This window comes from Podarcis melisellensis (genome assembly GCF_964234715.1).
Source record: "Podarcis melisellensis genome assembly, chromosome: 6".
Classification (NCBI taxonomy): domain Eukaryota; kingdom Metazoa; phylum Chordata; class Lepidosauria; order Squamata; family Lacertidae; genus Podarcis; species Podarcis melisellensis.
The window spans coordinates 62,201,537-62,224,131 of NC_138538.1; the positions used below are offsets into that span (position 1 = coordinate 62,201,537).

The 22,595-nt window shown below is 45.5% G+C and overlaps 1 protein-coding gene and 1 long non-coding RNA gene across 2 annotated transcripts in view; both read right to left on the reverse strand.

Annotated features, from left to right (window-relative positions):
- The window catches only part of WLS (Wnt ligand secretion mediator), a 71,856-nt gene that overhangs the window by 43,109 nt on the left and 6,152 nt on the right, over nt 1-22,595 (reverse strand). The gene's annotated exons all lie outside the window — the stretch shown is intronic.
- On the reverse strand, nt 5,343-6,289 carry LOC309373312. The gene is made up of 2 exons (XR_014169969.1): nt 5,845-6,289; nt 5,343-5,679 (listed from the first exon to the last, which is right to left on the reverse strand). It is a non-coding gene; the product is annotated as an uncharacterized lncRNA (long non-coding RNA).

A 22,595-nucleotide genomic window follows, 5' to 3' on the forward strand; every position in this document is an offset into this window, starting at 1 on the left:
ATATCTTCAGGAGAAGAAAGGGCTAAGAAAAACCCCATCACATATTTAGAATGAAGTCTCTTAAGAGAGTTGGAGGGCATGTTGTACGCCTCCTTCTGGCAACTTCTGCAGCCAAGCTGGTGCCAAATGTATTACTCTGCTTTTCTTTGGTCCCACATCAGCAAGACTAAGAAGAGGTCTTGTCTTCTGGGCAGCCCAGGACCTCCATACACACTGTCCTTGCTTGCTTCAGGGAGGTCACTTCAGGGCTGCTAATGCAGCAGTTTGACTTCACCTCGGAGGCACACTCCATTGTCTCTCAAGACAGACAGATGCCCACAACAATCCATAAAACCATTAGCCACTGAACATTAGATAAAATCAGGAGTTTAGAAGTACTTATGCCAATACAGAAGATAACAAGAACAATGTAGATAACTTGACTTCAATATAGCCCAAAGGCCTAAGTGATGCAACATCAGCCATGAAAACAGTTTGCATGCATATAGCACCAGCACAATACAAAACCAGTATCTTGACTGATAAACCCCGTGCTATTAAGTTACTGGCTAAAGCTCACATCTTCATAGATCTCATACTTTTAATAGGATTGCGCTAGCAGAACACTTTGGAAACTAAGCTATACACCTAACATTTTTATTGACCTTTCTGGTTCATTTGAAGGATTCTATTCTGCATTGACACCTTTTGTACCTATCCAAGAAGTCAAAGGATATTGATGTACTTGATACTCCAATCTTCACTGTATGTTTACTGTTTGTGTTGCTTTTTTTTTGTCATCATTTTTCCAGCCCCTGTTTGTACTGGATTTGATATTATTTTTATAAATGTTTTTTATTGTTAATTGCTTTCAGATGTTTCATGGGAAGGGATTCATAGATGAAATGAAATAAATAAAATGATAACTGATACCTCAATAAAAATAGTCATTTTAAAGAAATACTGTATTCTTTTCCCAAACCCTTATAGTTGCCAACTAGAAACTAGAGAATGGGGGGGGGGGGCTGGTCTGCTTTGGTGCCTTTAACAGCAGCAGGGAAATAAACTCTGTCACTTACTAATGTTTGGGCGTTTAGATACACTGAAACACGAAGAACAACTTATCTCATACTGGTGAAATCTTGCACTCTTTTGTCTTTAGAATTCACTATCTCATTTTGAGAGATTGCTTGCCGCTTCACACTGGTTGCATTCCAGAGTCTCAGGATAAAACACCTAAGTATTAATGAGCTTCAGGTGCCCAAACGTATCCACTTCTCTCCTCCCTCTACAGGAGTGGCAAAACAAACCAGAAGCTGCATTTTCCCCTGGCTTCCCATTACCTCCAAACTAGGAACAAAAGTGGATGGCTTCCAAACGACAATTTGAAACCATTGCTTCATGCATTGGCTTGTCTAGAAGTCATGAACTATAGTTTCCCAGTTCAGATACAGTGGGAAGCTATAGTTAACTATAGTGGTCTCCCAACTTGTTTTGCTATTTGTGCAAAGGAAGCATCTATATGCGGTGGGTACCTGAAGTTTGTGCACATCTGGGCTTATTACATCATGGCCAATGTGTATCTAAGACACTGCACCACCATTGTGCCTCATTTCTAAGATTTCTAAAAGCCATTTGGCTGGTAATTGTTGGGAGACTGGGCAACAGGGACCATGGACCAGACCTAGCAAAGCAATTATTGCTTTGTAATTATGTTTATGCATCATACCTATGGCTTCCTTAGTAGTTTCACCATTGCTTTTGGAAACACCTGAACTTTGTTTCAACCATCAGGAAATGCGAGATTCTTTGCAAAGCTTGGCAGCGTTGAAGCTCAAGTAGGACTGCTGTTTCCACACCACTTTAGGAAGGCTATCGTTCCTGCTTTAAGGTTTTTCACAGTATCTGTCTAAAGCAAGGTCTAGAATAGAGTGGCCCAGTGGATAATGAACAACAACAACAACAAAATATCTGAGATGCCCCAAAGATAAATAAGGTGAAGCTCAAAGAGGACTGCTGGTGCTCATTCATATCCCCCACACTTGACACATTAAAAGCTCTAAGACGCAAGAAGGAATGCAGCCACTGTGTGCTCTTCACCCACTTTTCTTGACCATCTGCTCTGGGACTACATCAGAGTCTTGCTTCTCCACAGCGGAGAGAAAGAGAGAGATGAAAGGGACCAGCGACATGGAAGTCACGGTAGCTGCATCCTTTCTCAGTGCCTCTTTCCCCCTCTCCAAAAAAAAGGATGTGCACCAATTCTAAGTAAGGACCTTCCATGAATACTTGGTAAGCAACTCCACACAGAGCAAAATATTTAGGTTCCACCTCTGCTTTTTAAATTCTCACGTTTTGTCCCTCAGCTCCTACACAAGCTATGATGAAAGCAAATGCCAAAACCCAACAAGTATGATAAATTTCCTTTCCCCTAGAAATCACAATACTAAAATTCTCTTTTAAGCAGACAAAACTTATTACAGTGTAGCTAATAGTGAAGCTCACCTTGCAGCCCCAAATAAACCCATTAGGAATATTTCAACATAAGAAAGGGGTAGGACAGCATTTCCCAACCCAGTGCCCTTTGGGGTTGTCTTCATTGAGGTCAAATCATTTCATTTTAATTTTACAGGGGGAGGAATTGCATCTCAACAGTGAATGAAATGGTAAAGCTTTGGTTGTAAGTTGCTTTGGTTAAAAACAACAACTGGAAGCAGAACTGGCATCTTAAATCCCTCCATTACACAGGCTGAATAAAACATGCATGGTAAAAATTAATTGCAATTTTCTTCCTTTAAATTATCTGTCATTTTCTGGTACAGTAAAAGGGGGTGGGGGAGGGAGGGCTGAAATGGGCTTTCAAACTCCACTGCCTCTTTTGAATTGAAATTTTTTTTCATAATAATATAGCTTTAAGAGAACTCGCATTAGCAAGTGTTACAGGATTTCACAGTGTGGGGATGCAGTTGTTTGGGAAGGTGCAGGCAGTTTAAATGCATTTCTCTGCTGGCAGAAATAATAAATGCCCTGTGAAGAAAAAGAGGTGGTCTCGATGGATAATGATGTGAACACCCCCTGCTGCTAAGAATATTAACACTCCATTCCAAGCCTTTGTGCATTTCGCTCCATCAGAGCTGCCAATATGAATTTTGCTCTTTACCTCTCTTAGCAGATTCCTCCAACACACCAACCGTTATCTCGTTCTTGCCTCAATTAAGCCACAGACAGTTATCTCTCACCCAAGCTCCAAATGCAGAGACATGCTGGATTATTTTGTGCCACTGCCTCAGCTGAGCCTGACCGAATGGAAATGTAATGCAGACTGAACTGACAGAAACCGATGCTAAAAGGAAGAAAGCATATAGGGCAGATACACACACACACACACACACCCTTTCCCAAAGTGACAAGAAGTTTCTAAGGGGCGGGGGACTCAATTTGCCTCCAGTTGCCCTGAGCTAGACTCGTTCGTTCATGAGTCTGATAAAAAAATGAAGGGACTTGCTTCTAAATTCATGGGCTTAGGTTTGCTCTGTAAAGCAGGCCAGTCATATAGGAGGCATGGATAATTGTTACGGAAATTACGGGGGAGGGGACATCTTTAAAGTTGTCAAATGTTACAAATATTATGCATAAATGTATCCTTTCGACTTGACAGCTCAGGGAAGTTACCTAGCTTTAACAATCATATAAAATCAACTCCTTTGCCAGTTTCCTCCATTTCAACACCACAGGCCCCACAAATAACTCAGAGATGCATTTTAAATAACCCAGAGATGCATTTTAAATAAAAGGACACATTCTACTCATGTAAAAACACGCTGTTTCCCGGAACGTCCGCAGGCCGGATTTAGAAGGTGATTGGGCTGGATCCAGCCCCCGGGCCTTAGTTTGCCTACCCATGGTGTAGATGCTCCTTCAGGTATACTGGACCGAGGATATTTCAAGAAAAGCAAATGCAATGTTTTTACCATTCTCTTCTGCTGTCAAAAGCCAATGTGAACAACTACAGAATTTCTGGGCCACAATGCTGCAGGTAACTGCTTTATATCAGTGCATAGCAGGGTAGCAATTATGGTAGTAATTTAGGGAGCTACATGGCGTAGCCAAGGGGAGGCAGGGGGCAGCTGCTCCCCCAATCAGTAAAAATCAATACAAATCTTAGGTTCTACCCCCCAACAAAAGCCTGCCCCCCAAACAAAAATCCTGGGTACGCCCATGACACCATCTAACCTCCCTGCAAATAAATCAGAATGACTACTCAATTAAAAAGGTCATGTAGAAGCTCACGCAGATTTCTGAATTTGTGGAGCAATACTAGTAAATATGTCTTCCCCTCCCAAAATATTGGAGATCAGGGCCATTATTTGAAGCTGGTTGGATGGAGCAATTCAGAACCAAAGGAAGTAGTTCTATCATGCAGTGCTTGAAATTTCTTCTCATTCAGTGTGGTGATGGCCACCAATTTGTATGACATTAAAAAGAAATTAGATACACTCACAGAGGATAAGTTATCAACAGCTACTGGTCATAATGTCTACCTGTTGCCTCAAGTATCAAAGGTAGCAGGTTTCTGAATCCTGGGGAGCACAATCAAGGGAGTGTTGTTGTGATCACGTCATGCCTGTGGCCTTCGTATAGGTATTGGGTTGGCCTCAATGGGCACAGGATGCTGGACTACATGAACTTTTGGTCTGATCCAGCAGTAGCCCCTCTTAGCATTGAATCCTAGAGTTGTAGCGTTGGAAGGGTCATCTAATCCAGTGTTTCCCAACCTTTTTTGGGCAAAGGCACACTTGTTTCATGAAAAAAATCTCGAGGCACACCACCATTAGAAAATGTTTAAAAAATTAACTCTGTGCCTATATTGACTATATATAAAGTAACTCTCTTTAATAGGAATCAAATAAACACAAAGAAAGTATTTTATAATTACTTTATTATGAAATAGTAAGTAAACAGAAATATGAAAAATTATAAAATACTTTATTCAGTGCGCAACCTGGGCCTGTTTGGCTGAACACAAAGCTGATATTCTGGCTGGAATCGAAGAAAGACACACACGTAGCTCTTCGTCAACAGCTCTCAGTCTCTCTCTGTATAGAGTACAGAAGACTCTCAGCTTCAAAAAATCACCTTCCAAGTTGTGGAGGGAGAGCAGAACAATGACGGGATGAAACTAGCAGCCTCATCCTCATAGCTCCCCTCCCCCCCCAGCAATGTGTTTCCTAAATTTAAGGCTTGGTTAGGATTGCCATGTGAGACATTTTAAACAGGGGCAAGTACCTTCTCAACAGCTCCTTTGAATGGTAATCTTCAGAGATAAAGACTATCCTTTCAATATAAGAACTAAGAACCAGGGGGAAGAAGTTAGTATTTATTAACCAATGTGACGTAAAGGCCTCAATTTTGGGTTTGTGACATTACAAGCCGTCAACTTTTTACCGCATCAACACAACCAGAACAACAGAACCGGGTAGCACCGTTGAGTCCCAACAAATTTATGATGGCATCAGCTTTTGGCTGCCAGCCTGGAATTCCAAACAGCAGGTTACCGCTTTTCTCCTTCTCACCGCGGAGGGCTGACCTGCGCGCCTTTGGAGCAGGAATTCAACAGATGGGTCCGCAGGGGCGGGATAATCATAATCAAACCGATACTGGCTGCACGTCGTTAATGCCCCAATCGCTCGCATGCACACACTGCAAAATTAAGACGGCGCTGTTAATCCTTGCCCAGAAGGTCGCAGGCATCCCGAGACCCTTCACTTTTGCCCTTCAACCGGGTACCCTGAGCCTGACTGCGCGCAACCCCCCCCCAATTCAGTAACGCTCCCTCCCATGGACGGTTTTGCAGGCCGCTCCTACTCCGAGGCAAGTCCCAGCGACTTCCTTCCGAGAAAGTGCACTTCTTGCAGCCGGGTCCCAGGCCCAAGCTGGGCGGGCGAAACCCCGACGGATGCCGGCCTGAGGCGCGCCTAACTCTGCCCCGCCGCAGGGTCGAGGCCTAGCCCTCCTCCAACTGCCCTGCTCCCTGTGCCCGTTTCCTCCGAGGTAAGTGGCTCCAGTGGAGCTGCCTCCCGCCGCACGCGGACTGGGCGCCCCGGGAAGGCGCAGCGGCGCCCCGACCGCCCCTCTCCGCCTGCGCTCGCTCCTCAGCCGGGCCAGCGGAGCACCGCCTGCCCAGCGCCCGCCACCCAATCGCGCGTCCTGGCGGCGGGAGGAGGGGGCGGCGTCGGCGCCCGGAGCCTGTGAGCCGAGGCGATGTGGGCCGGGCCTAAGCGCTGCCTCTGCCGTCGTTGCTGCCGCTGCTGCCGCCGCCGCCATGATACTTGTTTGCTTTCAATGAGTGTGCCCTCCCACGGCACACCAGGCAACGTCTCGCGGCACACTAGTGTGCCGCGGAACACCGGTTGGGAAACACTGATCTAATCACTTAATCCAACTGCCTGAAATGCAGGAATCTCAACATGTGGTCTCCCATCCAGCTTGAAACCGCACTGGACCCTGCTTAGCTTTGCAAATGTGCTAGCAGCTTTATGTGCAACTATGGAATGCAATCCTTCCCCTACACATATGTAGTGTCTCTCTCTTCTCTCCCTGTCTCCTCCTAGGTGACAGTACAGTTGCAATTGTACAGAATCTATTTGTGTAGGCTGCACATGGGCTCAGGCTGATGGAAGCAAAGGTGGCAGTGCTTTTCCTTGCAGCGGCGTAGCGTGGGTTGTCAGCAAGGCAAGTAATTTGCGCCCCTTAACCCGGGGCAAGGCAAGTAATTTGCGCCCCCTAACCCCTAACCTGCCGCTGCTGCCAGCTTCTTCTTGCTGCTGCCTGGTCTGGTCTGGTGTGCTTCTCTCCCACGCTCAGCGCTGCGCTGGGCGGCCGCTGCACTGTCCGTCCCCCAGATAGTCCCTCACTCTCTCTCTCCGCACTGCACGCCTGGCACCCACCCCCTCCACAGTGGGCGGCGACCCGGCGGCTCGGATCGGATTCGCACAGCCAGCACTGCAGTGAGAGAGAGTGAGCCAGGTAGGGGCAGAGAGCTGCAAGTGCGAGCGTACCCCCCCAGATGTTGCGCCCGGTGCGGCCCCCCCTGCACCCCCCTCGCTACGCCACTGTTTCCTTGCTAAGCCATGGTCTCCTTTGCAGAAGTGGGGCTGTCAGGGCTGCATGGTGGCAGGGACAGAACTTAGTCATCTTGTTGAAATTTCTCTTGCCGCTGATGAGACGTTCATGAAACTAGGATTTCTTATTCAACAGACTTCAACTCTCTCTTGCCAGGCCCCTGGAGCACCCACAAAATCTGCTATATTTATACTGAGCAGAAGATCAGGTTCCATGCTTGTAATCAGCAGTTGGAAAGAGCAACAAATTAAGTTACATTTTGCCAAATAATGGAGACAATCTAGTGGATGACTAGATTGTTTTGCTTATTGGGAGAAACCATTGTTTTGCTTATTGGGAGGGGTTTCATTACACACAGAAGGAAATGACTGTTTAATAATTGCCTTGAGTGCCTTCAGTCCAAAATGCTTTAAACAGCAGAGCCAAATCATAAATCTTAATGTCTTGGCAAAGTCAAGCCCACCAAAAATATTAGTCTCCCAACAGTTCTCATAACAAAATCCTCTGCTCCTCCTTATGTTGCGTGTGTGCAAGGGTAGGTTGGTGGGATTGTGTAAGACACTGCTTAATTTGAAAAACAAAAATTATTAGCAGTGGGCCGTGGAAGGGGCCAAAATGTACCTCATTGTCCTTAGGATGTATAAGTCTAGTCATGTCTTGCTTCATGTGATAGTGAAGCACAGAACAGATTCTGAACTCACAAAGGATGAAACATATTGTCTGCATGGCCACAATCAAATAAGCAGGGATAAGTGTGCCATATTGGGTGGAGTTCAGAAAGCTTTGTGACTCATGAGTAGCCTTCAGTCAGACTGTTCCCCCCCCCTTCCTAACAAGGACAAATTACTGTCAGCATTATTAAATTCGCAACTGCGTGTGAGATCTTGGTTTATTAGTTTTGAAAAACTTAACTTCTAAAGTTTTTCTATCAAAAGGTCTTTCAAACATGTTCTCAAAATTTACTAACCTGCTTGCTCATTCATCCTTATGTTAGTCATTTCTAGTACACAAATAACTTAGAGAGAAAAATAAGCGAAAAAGGGCCAACTCTTCTTTGCCTGCTAATTTTACTGGCTATTTACAAACCTCATTTGGAATTAAGAATTAATAATTATTTTGCTGGAATAGAGACCTATGGATCAGGTTGCAAGTTAGAAACTGGTATTCTCCTTAAGCCCTGTTCTCATCTGATGTCCATGAGGAAACTGCTGATGATATCAAAACAACAGCCTGTCGTTGTTGTTTTTACTCTTTGGGGGGGGGGGAGCCAAAAAGTCATTAAAAAAAAACTGTGGTCAACATGGTTGTGATATCTGAACTACCTGTTCTGCAATATTACACCACTGTCTGGAAGCATCTGAGGAAATGCAACAAAATTCTTAGCTGCTGTCCTACATGAATACGGCATATGAGCACAAAATAAATTTGGGGTTACAGTCATGTAGAATGCATACGACCATGAAATAAGCTAATGCTTAAAGGAAAAACATACAGTCCCAACAGAGTTCAAAGATACAGCAAAATGTTGGGTTTATGGAGTTTGGTTTTGGGGAAATAACATGAGTGTAATACTAGTAATTTATGCATACTTGATCTTTGTGGTTTTAAATATATATACTGGTTTTAAAAGCATGATTATTTGGGATCGGTCCTCAATTAAATAACAAAAATATATTTTACAAAATACAATTGGAGGCACACAGGGAAAAACAGGCAGGACATGTTTAAATAAAGATCCTAGGTAGATCCTACCCAGGCCTGAACAAAAGCTTTATACTTTTACTCTCAAGACAGCAACTCTTTCTAATTATTATCATTTTAATGGAAGGAATATGATGCACGAGAACACACAGATCACTGCTGCAAGCATGTGAAGATAACTTTAACTATAGGAAATGAATGAGGTAGCAGTTTTAGAAGTTATCATCTTATGGACTGTTATTTGTCTTTTAGCCATTCTGAGAAGCCCTATTCAGCATTGCAACCATGTTAAGTTACCAGATGAGGCCAATTCATTGACTGGAATGTAACAGCACCAAGTAACAAGGATTGATACTGACAGGGCTGCTTTCATGCTGCAACTTCCCCGGACACCAGCTGTGCAGCAGAAAGAAAGAAATCTCCAGAATCCACAACATCCCCTCTCCAATTAATCCACAGTTTTCATGCTGTGCAGGAATGAATAGTGCAAGGTATTGATAGCTGCATGCAGGAGGTTCCCTGATTTTCTTGGAGTTTCCTGAGGGGGAAGCTATACAGAGAGCAAATAGCCAACCTGTTAAAATGATGCCGTGAACCTCATTTTAAGCAAAAATGTCGACTGTGCACTGTTTACATGCCAGCAGACTTGTGTGTATGGGAGAACAGACACAATCTTCGACATTTTGCTTTGGGATACACCTCACAGGATGGGTCACGGAGGTGCCTTTTCTCTTTTAGACTGAAGGTGCACAATTGCTAAAGGCTCTGGAAGGTTGGAGAGAACAGCTTGGATGGTTTGAGGTATTTAACAGAGCCTGGGTCATATGGGAAGGACATGTTGTACTGGAATACCATCCCTAGAAACGTATTCCGTGCTTGGAACTCCCACTGTCCATGCCCACAAGTTCCTCAATCAACTTTGCTTGTCTTCCTGCATAGTGTCATCTGTGCCTGGAAACTCTTTCAAACAAAACTCATGCAACTACAATCAATCCCCCTTCAAACTCTGTCTCATAAATCAGTTCTGGAATAAAACTCTTCTCACTCTAGCCCACAAACTTGTTGCATTGCTTTTGCATATCACTGAATTTATATTTTGGATGGCTTAAATAGCTGCTTTTAACTATTTTTACAGGTTGCTTATTTTATTGTTTCATTCTTTTTGTAAACCACTTTGAGGTTCTTTTTACAATCAAGCGGCATATAAATTTTACAAAATAAATTGTTAGGAAATCATTAACTCTTGCTTGTAAACTTCTCGAAGCAGGAAGTCACACTAATTTTATTTGTTAAAGATTGCACATTGATGGCAGAATGCTTATGACAAAACATTCACACTGAAGTCTGAAAAACTCTGTTACCTCAACATTCCAAACAGGCTTCAGTAAGCCTCAATAAAATTAAACTCTATGTCCTCGTTACAAAACCTTCCATTTATCCAAATCCATAGTGTGTCTCTATAGTGTTCTCAATTGAGAAGTCCACAATCCTATGCAATCCCAATGAGTTCCATGGAACTTACTCCCAGGTAAGTATATGGTATCTTAAGAGAGCACTAAGGATGATTCTCCTATTCTGCCAAGCTATCAGAACCAGTGACTGACTTGGCTTTTATTTCTACCTGTAGATTAGTCTTAGTTCCTTCTGTTTAATCCAGTTTTAATGGTTTTTAGCCATTTCTACTTAATACTTGTATTATCAGTGTGGATTAAAAGAAAGAAAAAAAGCACTTGGATGAGTCATATTGCAGGGGGAAAATGTTGAAGCCTGTCAATATCTCCATTAACAAGATTCCCATTGTTACAAAACGGAGTATTTGACAGTTACCAGACATTTGGAGGTACAGCCGAACAAGACTGTTTTGCTAACCTAAAACTGCTGGCTAAGGGCAAAGGTTAAAACTGTATAGATGGTTTCATTCTATCTCAGTACAGTCATTTGTTCGCAGAAGCAAAAAATTTCTTTTAGCAAACTGGAGGCTCTCTGCTGGACATCTTGAAAGATAACAAAACCATACAGAAAGATTACAAAACCATCCGGAAAGAGAAGGCAGAGAAGGAAGAATCTTCAGTGTTATATTGAGGGGAAACCTTGCGACCCACTTTACTGAACAAAGATTTCTAAGTGCTGCAAAGAAACCACAGGTGACCCTTGTTCAAAAATAGTTCAAACCCACATCTCTATATAATGTATCTTATGTAGTGCATTAAAGCCATAGCTACGTTTTAAGAACCATCGTGCACGGTTCTTGCAGTTCTTGTATTTCATTACATTCCAGTTCAATTGGCAAGATCCCTGCAGAATTTCCTCTGGCAATTACCGATGGACAAATGCTTCCCTAGCTCCACTTCCATTGTATCAAGCTTACCAGAACAGGATGATCCAAATAATGCACAAAAGGATCATCTAGTCCAATCCCCTGCAATGCAGGAATAATAGATAAAGGAACCCTGACAAATGGCCATCCAACTTCTGCTTAAAAACCTCCAATGAAGGAGAGTCCACTTTGAAGGTTGTGGACTCTCCTTTTTGGAGGTTTTTAAGCACAGGTTGGATGGTCATTTGTCATGGATGCTTTAGTTGAGATTCCTCCACTAAAGTCTATCACAAGAACATCCCCTAACCTCTCACTGATGAGACATCAACCAATCTTTTTGGACTATTAGGGAGCAATCCACCTAACAAGTAACTATTGGCCAGCAGCTGTCATGACATATACAAACGGGCTCTGAAACATCCATAAAAATGAAGAAATATGTTTAGTATTAGCATTAAAAATGTGTGGAACATTTCCCTTCTATGGCTGAATTGTTCATCCATTGGCTCCAGGCAACATCAGAGGTAGCAGCATTTATGGAACTCATTTTCCATCTGTATACAATTATTAGAAACTATTAAGTGATGCTATTAGGTGAAAAGTTAAATTATCCAGTTATTGCTACATTGCCAAATAGCTGGTTGCCCGATTAAAAACATACCAAGATAGCACACCTCAGCCCACTATTTTGAAATATTTATAATGAAAATTAGTTTCTGCTTGGCTAGATCTTCATTTTGACCGATGGTTCCAGTGAGTGCCCTCAAGCTATTCTGTGACATGACCAGCTCCCAAGGCTCAACCTTTGGGTAATTCAAGGTAACAGTAGAGTCTTAAAAAATAATATAGGATACCAGGCATTTCATACCAGTGAAATTACAACGGCGACAGTGGTATCCATTAAACTATTTGAGTTTGCAAAACAATTTGCTTTAATTTTTAAAATTATTCTCCATGAGAGATTAACAATCTGTGACCATAACTAATCATTTAGTCTGGTAGTGACAGGAAGAGGTACAGTGGTACCTCGGGTTAAGTACTTAATTTGTTTCAGAGGTCCGTTCTTAACCTGAAACTGTTCTTAACCTGAAGCACTACTTTAGCTAATGGGGCTTCTTGCTGTTGCAGCGCTGCCAGAGCACGATTTCTGTTCTCATCCTGAAGCAAAGTTCTTAACCTGAGGTAATATTTCTGGGTTAGCGGAGTCTTTAACCTGAAGCGTATGTAACCTGAAGCGTATGTAACCCAAGGTACCACTGTACTGTATTATGTTAAAGGGGGTGGGGGGTGGGGAATGAGAGAAGCCACATAACTCTCTGACCAGAACTAATGGCTCTCCCGTTAGATGCCTTTAAGCCAGAGATGTTTTAGCCATGAAATGAGAACAAGAAAAGTCCATTAGTGCCATGGTTTCATTTCTTCAAATATTAAGCAAGGTTGTAGCTTTGGGAGTCAGAGGCCAGCTGCCTTTTTATCCCAAGTCCACTGTCACTCTGCTCTTCAGAGCGAAAGGGGGGAAAGCAAAGAACAATGTATTTGGAAGCCTGCAAGAAGGTATTCAACACTGCATGGAAACTATAGATATTTTCTAAACATCAACTGAAACTTAAAGAGCTGTTCATAATAGCCCTCGTTAAGCTTTTCTGAGCAAAGGTATCAAAAATTGTTGTTGTTATTATTCATTTCATTTCTGTACCGCTTTATATTTTTACAATCTACATTAAAGCATAAAATAAAACAATTCAGAATAAAACATTGCTGAAGAAAGGCAAGTATAAAGTATGCATTCAAAGCAACATAATTCACAGGAAATGAAAATATTACCCTAAAGATTTCAAAATAAAACACTACAAGGGAGGTCAACAGCAGAATGGACATTTAACACAGCACTGTTAACCATTTTTAAGAAAATCTAAAACACTACTGTCAGGGTTTCTGGGAGAGAGGAGGAGATGACAGAGGAGACGGAGAGCGAGTGGGAGGAGGGGCAGAAGGATGAGGAAGAAGATGACGGAATTCTGAGGGAATCCACGAGTCTGAGCAGCGAGTCAGAGGATTCTCAAAAGGGGGTTACCTTAATCAAGCAAAGGGGAGGAGAAGGGAGAAGCGGAGAGGAGCCCAGTGGAAGACAGAGGAAGCAAGAGACGTCTCAGCCGGAACGGAGTAAAGGGGGTGGAGTCGTCAGCCTCTCGGAGGGAGCAGGATTAGGAGAGAACAGAGAGAGGGGGTTGGAGCAGGGTGTTCAGCCGGAAAGGGTGGAGAGCAGAGCAGGGGGTGGTGTAGCGGTCGAAAGAAAGGTCAGCAGCAACGTACGCGCGCCAAGTTCAAACGTAGAGGCGCGCGGAAGTGGAGAGAGCTCAGGGGAGGAGCCCGGCCCTAAAGCCAGAAAGAGGGGGGAAGAGGCGGCAGAGGATTCAGCCTCAGGCGAGTCACGGAGAGAGGGAACCCAGGGGGGCAGGAAGACCCTGCGGAAAAGAAAGGAGAGGAAGAGGTGGTCTAGAGCCAGGCTATTAAGTTGGTGCGGAAGAGGGGAGGAGTCAGAGGGGACTTCAGCGGTCTAACGTGGCAGACGTACGGCCACAATGCTGAACTGTATGAGAAGCAGAAATCTTCAATAAACTTTTCCTGTAAATAAGCTGCAACGGAGTGAGGTCTCTTGTGAGCTGGGACCAGTCCTGGGTGGCCGTGTCAGTAAGTCCCCTCTCTGAAAGCAAAAATTTTTTTTTGCGAAGCTCACGAACGGGAGCAGCCATGAGCGCTGAGGAGCAGCTGGTTGCATTGCGGAATCAGGTTACCGCTCTCACATCGGCAGTCATTGCTTCGCAGAAGAAGAATGACGACTTGGAGAAGACGTGCCAGGATTTGCAGGCAAGGTGGGAGCGCGCGGACAAGGCGGGGGCCCCAGGATCCAGAGCGGAGGGCATTGCGCTTGGACGGAGGGGGGGTGCCCTAGTTCCGCATTTTAATGGCAACTTGCAAGACTATCCCAATTTCAGAGCGGACGTTGTATATGCACTGCACTTACTCCGTCACGATTTTAAAGATGAGGAGGAGAGAGTGGGGTTCATTGTTTCGCACCTGCATGGGGAGGCCAGGGCTTGGCTACGCAATTTGTGGCGCGAAGATGGACCGGCCCGTCGCGATTCAACTGCGTTCATCAAAGCGATGGATTCTTGTTTTCAATCCTCTGTGGATGTGGACATTGCGCGCCGTCAAATGCACGGGCTGAGGCAGGGGAAAGCGACTGTGCGCCAATACCACTCTAAATTTTTTGCATTGCTCACCGCCTTAGATTGGCCAAAGGACAGTAAACCGGTCAGAGATCTTTTTTGGGAGGGATTGAGCCCCCCCATCAAGGATGAGATCGCTAGGGGGGACAGACCCCAGACCCTAGAAGACGTGGTGCAACGGGCTTTAGCTCTTGGAATTCGACATGAGGGGCGTCCGTGGCACGAGGAGGACGGGCCCCAAGCGCGTGCGCAAGCAAGGACTCTCCCTTTTGTGCACAGGGACTTCAGCCGTGCGCACCCCTCGCCAATGGGGAAGGACAGAGAGGAGCCAATGGAGATTGGTGGTGCTAGGGCTCAGAAGCCATCCCAGAGCCCTGTCCCTGGTGCAGCCAAAGCGAAGCCTCCTAGAGGAACCAGGAAGTGTTACATCTGTGACAGTGCGCACCATATGGCGAAAGAGTGCCCCCAGAGGCTCCAGAAGCACACTGCAGCGCTGGCAACTGTAACAGCAGAGGTGCAACCAGGGGAGCAGCTTCAGGGAAACGACAGTGCCTGGCTGGAAGCAGAGCTACTGGGGCTCAGCCAGGCGGATCTGTAGACAAGCCCCCAGCATCACTGCAGAGCGTGGACCCTTTGCCTCCCAAACCGGCAGTTCTGCTCACAGCAACACTCCAGTTGCCTGATGGGAGACTCCTCGAGGTTCCAATAACGATCGATTCGGGAAGCAACGCCGACTTCATGGGACTGCAGTTCGTTAAGCAGCACAACATGGCGCTCCTGCCTGCAACGACGCCTCTGAACGTGGTCACGGTGGACGGCAGGAAGTTGCTGGGGGGGCAAGTGGTGCAGCAAACCCCTCCCATGATGATGCAGATTGGCAACCATCGAGAGCTTATTAGTTTCAATGTCACCCACTTATCGGACACACCCATCGTGTTAGGCATGAGTTGGCTGGAGAGGCACAGTCCCGCGGTTGCGTGGTACCAGAGGCAGATCAACTTTTGTTCATCGTATTGTGCTCAGCATTGCTTTCAGACCGATCAGGGAGGAGAAGCTGAGCAGCCATTGCATCTGGGTATGGTGCAAACAGTGCCTCACAAGTACCAGGAATTCTTGGAGGTTTTCTGTGAGAAGGAAGCTGACAAGTTGCCGCCTCATAGACCTTACGACTGCGCGATTGATTTAGTGCCAGGGGCGCAATTGCCTGCTGCCAAGCTGTACTCCATGTCGGAGGACGAAATGCAAGAGCTTCGGGAGTTCATAGACCATAACCTCAAGCGAGGTTTCATCCAGGAATCTAAAGCAGCGGGAGGCAGCCCTGTTTTCTTTGTGAAGAAGAAGGACACGCCCCAAAAAAGGCTTATAGTGGATTACAGGTTCATCAACAGCTTGACTAAGCCCAAAGCTTTCCCCATGCCCAAGATTGACGACCTTTTAGCGACCGTCAGGAGGGGCAAGATTTTCACCAAGCTGGACCTACGTGGAGCTTACAATCTCATCCGCATCCGGAAAGGAGATGAGTGGAAGACCGCCATGTTCACCCCTCTGGGCACATACGAATACAGAGTCATGCCTTTCGGCCTCCAAAATGGCAGCCACGTTTTTCAAGCATTTATGCACCACGTGCTAGCAGGTCTCCTCTACAAAAAGTGTGTCTGCTTTCTCGACGATATCCTGATTTTCTCGGAATCGCCGGAGGATCACGATAAGGACGTGAGGGAGGTCCTGCAGAGGCTGAAGGAACACAGGCTGTACGCCAAGTTGGAAAAGTGCCAGTTTGATGTCAGAGAGGTTGATTTCCTTGGCTACAAGTTGTCCGACGAGGGACTGGCCATGGACAGGGCTAAGGTTCAAGCGCTGTTGGACTGGAAAAGCCCTCGAAATCGGAAAGAGGTCCAGAGGTTCATCGGCTTTGCCAATTTTTACCGCAAGTTTATTAAAGGTTTTGCGAACGCGACGGCGGCGATCACTGACACCCTCAGTTCCAAGAAGAAGAAGTTCGTCTGGACCGAACAAGCGGAGCGGTCCTTCCGGACGCTTAAAGGTCTTTTCGCCTCCGAAGAGCAGCTGCTCCACGTGAATCCCGGCAGACCCATGCGGGTAGAGACCGATGCGTCAGATAGAGCGGTTGGGGCCGTTCTTTTGCAAGAGGATTCACAAGGCAACTGGCGACCGGGTGCGTTCTACTCCCGGAAGCTCAGCAAGGCGGAGCGCAATTATACCATATGGGACAGGGAGTTGTTGGCCATTCATGCAGCTTTCAAAGCGTGGCGACACTTCTTAATAGGAGCCAAGCACACGGTGCAGGTCCGCACGGATCACAAGAACTTAGAGTATTGGCGGACGGCTAAGTTGCAGACCCAGCGACACATGCGCTGGGCGGAGTTCTTTGCGGACTTCGACTTCAAAATAGAATACATCCCAGGAGACTCCAATGTTATTGCAGACGCGCTGTCCCGAAAGCCGCAATACTTGGAGGAAGCAGCTCCAATCGCAGCAAAGCACATTTTCGCACCGCAGGCGTGGACGTGCGCTACCATCGCAGTCGACCTGGACGCGGTGCGACGCGCGTTGCAAAGGGATCAGTTTGCACAGTCTAAGATGGAGGAGCTACGCGGAGGGTCGCGACACAACGATGAGTTTCAATTACAAGATGGACTTTTGACTCGTAAGGGTGCCCTTTACGTGCCCACCGACGATCTTCGAGCCAAGGTTCTGCAACAGTTGCATGACGCCCCTAGTGCAGGCCATTTCGGCAGAGAGAAGACGATGGAGTTGGTGGCTAGAGACTTTTGGTGGCCCCAGATGAGAGGAGAGGTGGCGGACTACGTCGCCAGGTGTGATATCTGCCAGAGGTCCAAACCAGTGCACCAGAAGCAGGCGGGATTGCTAGAACCGCTGGAGACACCGCAGCAACCATGGGAGAGGGTAGCGTTGGACTTTGTTACAGACCTGCCCAGCTCCAGAGGTAAGACGGCGGTGTTAGTGGTGGTGGACTTGTTCACCAAGATGGCGCACTTCATCCCTTGTGCCAAGGTGGCGACGGCAGAACAGACCGCAAAGCTCTTCATCGATCACGTCTTCAGAGTGCATGGACTTCCGCAGTCCGTCTTGTCCGACAGGGGGCGCCAGTTTGTTTCCACTTTCTGGCGAAAGCTTCTGGGCATCTTGCACGTCAAAATCAACCTGACATCGGCGAGGCATCCACAAACCAACGGTCAAGCGGAGAGGGTCAACGCGATCATGCAGCAGTACCTGCGGTGCTACGCCAACCAGCGACCTGCGGCGTGGGTGGACTATCTGCCGATGGCTGAATTCGCCTACAACAACACGAAACACGCTTCCACCGGGGTGACGCCTTTCTTCGCGAACAATGGCCGTCATCCCAGAACCTTCCCGAGATTTGCGGCACCAGGAGGGGGGGGGCCTCAAGATGCCGACCAGTTTGCAGCGGAGTTGCAAGAGGTGCACGAGGAGCTGCGGAGACATTTGGAGCTGGCAAAACAGGCGTATAAGGTGCAGGCCGATAAGCACAGGAGGGCGGGAGAGGACATCCAGGTTGGGGACTGGGTGTGGTTAGCAGCCCACGCGATGCCGGCCAGGTCATTGGCCAAGAAGAAGTTAGGACACAGGCAGCTAGGGCCATATCAAGTTGAGGCTAAGATCAATCCGGTGGCTTTTCGTCTAGCCCTTCCGGAAGGTTCCAGGGTGCACCCGGTCTTTCATAGGTCGGTGCTCACTCCCTACAAAACCCCACACAGGTTTCAAGAGTCAGGAGCACCCCCAGAGCCACGTAGGAGGGCGCCTGAGAGGGGGGAATCGCCAAGACCAGGACCTCTTAACGAGGTCACAGAGATACTGGACTCGAGATGGGGGGAGGAGGGAGTTGAATATTTTCTCGCCAGGGAGGGCACACCAGCCGCTGCTAATAGTTGGGTGCCAGGCTACGAGTTAGACGAACCCCTTTTGAAAGAAGAGTTCCATGCACTTTTCCCACATAGACCCATGCCAGCTGAGTACTTTGATGACTGGCTTTTCACACCCACATTGTCAGATAGCACGTTCAGGGGTTTCTCTTCCCCCGAGGAAAGAACACCAGAATCAAGCCCGCCCAGGGGATCGTGCTCGGGGGTGGACACGGAAACCCCTTATTGGTGGGAGGAGCAGCCAGAGGAGGAATGGCGTAAGAGGTGGCTGATAGGTCCTTGGCGGGCAGCACCGGAGGAAGTAGCGATGGAAGCAGAGACTGAGAAGCATTTGGGGGAAGAACCCGACTTCGAATACACTTACACAGAACTGCCAGCAGAGAACATTGACGTAGACGACCTGTATCCTGAGCCTACCCCCGAAGAGCCGCAGTTTCCACAACCGGTCCCCGGCGAGCGGGAGGGGGGAAGGGGGGGCTTCGAGGGGGGGATGGATGTCAGGGTTTCTGGGAGAGAGGAGGAGATGACAGAGGAGACGGAGAGCGAGTGGGAGGAGGGGCAGAAGGATGAGGAAGAAGATGACGGAATTCTGAGGGAATCCACGAGTCTGAGCAGCGAGTCAGAGGATTCTCAAAAGGGGGTTACCTTAATCAAGCAAAGGGGAGGAGAAGGGAGAAGCGGAGAGGAGCCCAGTGGAAGACAGAGGAAGCAAGAGACGTCTCAGCCGGAACGGAGTAAAGGGGGTGGAGTCGTCAGCCTCTCGGAGGGAGCAGGATTAGGAGAGAACAGAGAGAGGGGGTTGGAGCAGGGTGTTCAGCCGGAAAGGGTGGAGAGCAGAGCAGGGGGTGGTGTAGCGGTCGAAAGAAAGGTCAGCAGCAACGTACGCGCGCCAAGTTCAAACGTAGAGGCGCGCGGAAGTGGAGAGAGCTCAGGGGAGGAGCCCGGCCCTAAAGCCAGAAAGAGGGGGGAAGAGGCGGCAGAGGATTCAGCCTCAGGCGAGTCACGGAGAGAGGGAACCCAGGGGGGCAGGAAGACCCTGCGGAAAAGAAAGGAGAGGAAGAGGTGGTCTAGAGCCAGGCTATTAAGTTGGTGCGGAAGAGGGGAGGAGTCAGAGGGGACTTCAGCGGTCTAACGTGGCAGACGTACGGCCACAATGCTGAACTGTATGAGAAGCAGAAATCTTCAATAAACTTTTCCTGTAAATAAGCTGCAACGGAGTGAGGTCTCTTGTGAGCTGGGACCAGTCCTGGGTGGCCGTGTCAACTACTAAAGGAAGTGAAATATAAAATGCACATTTAAAACAGCATAACCAAAAAGAGAATAAAATATGATCATAATGGTTCATGGCAAGCGGCAGCTGTGGAAGCTCAGGCGTGATGACATGGGTCTTTGCACTAAGAGACAGCCAAGGCAGCCTGAGAATGGCAAGGCTAACAAGGGATGAATGCAAGCCAGGGAAGTTACAGGGAAATAGATTTCTGTCGTAGCTCAGGAAGACGACTAGCTGCTGAAGGAAAGGTGAGCTGAGGTTTGAAGAAAGAGGTGGTTCAACCATAGAGGTCTTTTGGGAAGGAATTCCAGGCAGATGAAGTGGATGGTTTGAGTGGAAAAGGCTTGCCCAGGATGGTGGTGGTTTTGCTTCTTTTATCACTTATGGACCTGGTTGAGAACCTCTTTTTAATTTTTGATTAAAATTGTTTTATACAAATCATAGAGGGACCATGAGAAGCATTTAGTCAAACCCCGTGCAATGCATGAATCTTTTGCCCAATGTGAGGCTTGAACCCCACAATAAAGAGTCCCTCAGAAGTTTTAAGACTCCCTTCGGGTATAGAACTGGTACGCTGAACAAATATGAAGGAATGACTGAAGAATTCCACTGCCTGCTTAGACATCATATCTTCCAACCTGGATATGGACTGCTAAGTATTGCTGAACAATGGCTCTGCATAATTCAAATAATTGCACTTGATATATGCTACGTATTTTCAAAAACGATTGCTGCTTACATGCAGCAATATATGAAAGATTAGAGTCCTTAGCCACATCTTTTTCACTTCTTCATTACTGCATTCATGTACAATCAGTTGAGTGGACTGCTTGGTAGAGTTAAAGGAGCCAAAATTGCTGTGGTTTGGGGGTTTCTCTTGGTAAACAAACAAAACCCTTCTCTAATTTAGACACAATTTCTAAGCAATTATTGTCAGAGGGGACTGAAAGGCCTTTGGTGTTTTGTTTTTAAATTTAAACACTCTAAATAAGCAACTTGGAGTAGATTTTGGCAGGAATATGCTTAACTTTATAAGAACATTACAAGAGATTGCAATGTCCTTTTCCACTATAGCAGCCAGTGCCCATACGTGTGTTGGTTACTAAATAAAAGTGAAGCAATGGTTACACTAACTATGCCTTGCAAATATGGAGAAGCTGTTAGTGTCTCTCATTTTGCTATCTCCAAACCTCCTATTCTATATGCAGAATACTGTATGCAATACTGTATAAAGAAGGGGGGAAAGGTTTACAAGCAAGCACATTCCAACTTGTTATTCAGCGTTCCAAATGCAAACTCCACATGCTTTCATAGATTCCATAAAACTGCGTAAATTACATGACCAGCTCAAGAAGTTTGATACATAAGTGGAATATTTGTCTTTAATACAGTATATTTTCTGTCCACATCTTCCTCCCAACTGAAAGAGCAGATTTGCAGACTACCGCCTTTTGACAACTCTTAACAATAATCAACAATAATCAAACAACCAACAAAACTCTAATCCATAAATGAATATTTGCTTCTCATGGTTATAGTACACAATTAAGTAACTTAAAGCTCTGTGGAGGCCTATAATAAATTGAGTAATAGCAGCTAAAAGTAATTTCTGGTATTCATTTGGTTAAAAAAAATGGAATCGATATAATTGATTAATAAGCCCAACTATCTGCCCTTTCTGGCTGGCATTAGATGAAATCAAGCAGGATCATGGTTTTAGCATTTGGGGAAAAAATGATGTATATAGTTACAGAGAACTGATTAAAGATGGAACATTGATTCAATTTCCAGCAGTCAAAAAGCCAACAAAGAATGACTAGCTGCACTGGTATGAATGTCTACAAGTACAAAATATAGAACAAAAATTTATAAGAGAGAATAAGGTACTGAGGGGGGTAACAGAATTTATAAATACAATAAAAAAGAAAGATAAACATCCATTATCCAAGCTCTGTTGTTACAATATGATGAACAGGAATGAGTAAAGGAATATGTGATAAAGTGGGATCAGGATATGGGAAATAATATAGCTATGGGGGTATGGGAGAACATATGGAGAAAGGATCATAAATTTTTGCTGAATGCAAATGTGAGAGAAAATTGTTTCAAGGTAATGGCAAGGCTCCAGTAACCATTCAGGCAATAAACAGAACATATTCAAAAAATCTGGTTAGAGTAAAAAAAGAAAATGGAACCTATTATCGTATGTGGTAGACACGACAAAAATACCTGAAGAGGATTATTAAAATAACAACTAAATTTTGAAATATGAAGTTCATTTAGATCCAGTATTGATTTTGTTGAACCATGTCACCCAGTATAAGGAAAGAGCTTAGGGAAATTATTTCCTATTTGTGAACAGCTGCACAGATATTATTGGCTCAACAACAGAAAATTACATTATGCCATCATTGCAAAGAATGGTTTAAGTAACAATAACAACAACAACAACAACAACAATAAAAATATGACTTCTTATTTGAGAAGACAAATGGAAAGTGAATATAAGAATGAATTTTAGAAAAACCGGTTGTGCTTTATGCAGCATTGCCAAAAAAAATCATTGCTTCTTCCAACAGCATATTCACATAGATTTTGAATGTTTTCAAGAAGAAAATTTGTGGCCTTGTGCTAATTTATATTTATTTAACAGATTTTATTAGAAGAAATATATCCTTACACAGTATTTTCTGTTTTCAACTTGTATGTAGACAATTGTATGTAGCTTATTGATAACAGCTACATACAATTGTCTACATACAAGTTGAAAACAGAAAATACTGTGTAAGGATATATTTCTTCTAATAAAATCTGTTAAATAAATATAAATTAGCACAAGGCCACAAATTTTCTTCTTGAAAACATTCAAAATCTATGTGAATATGCTGTTGGAAGAAGCAATGATTTTTTTTGGCAATGCTGCATAAAGCACAACCGGTTTTTCTAAAATTCATTCTTATATTCACTTATTGATAACAGGATGGGACGCAGGTGGCGCTGTGGGTTAAAGCCTCAGTGCCTAGGACTTGCTGATCGAAAGGTCGGCGGTT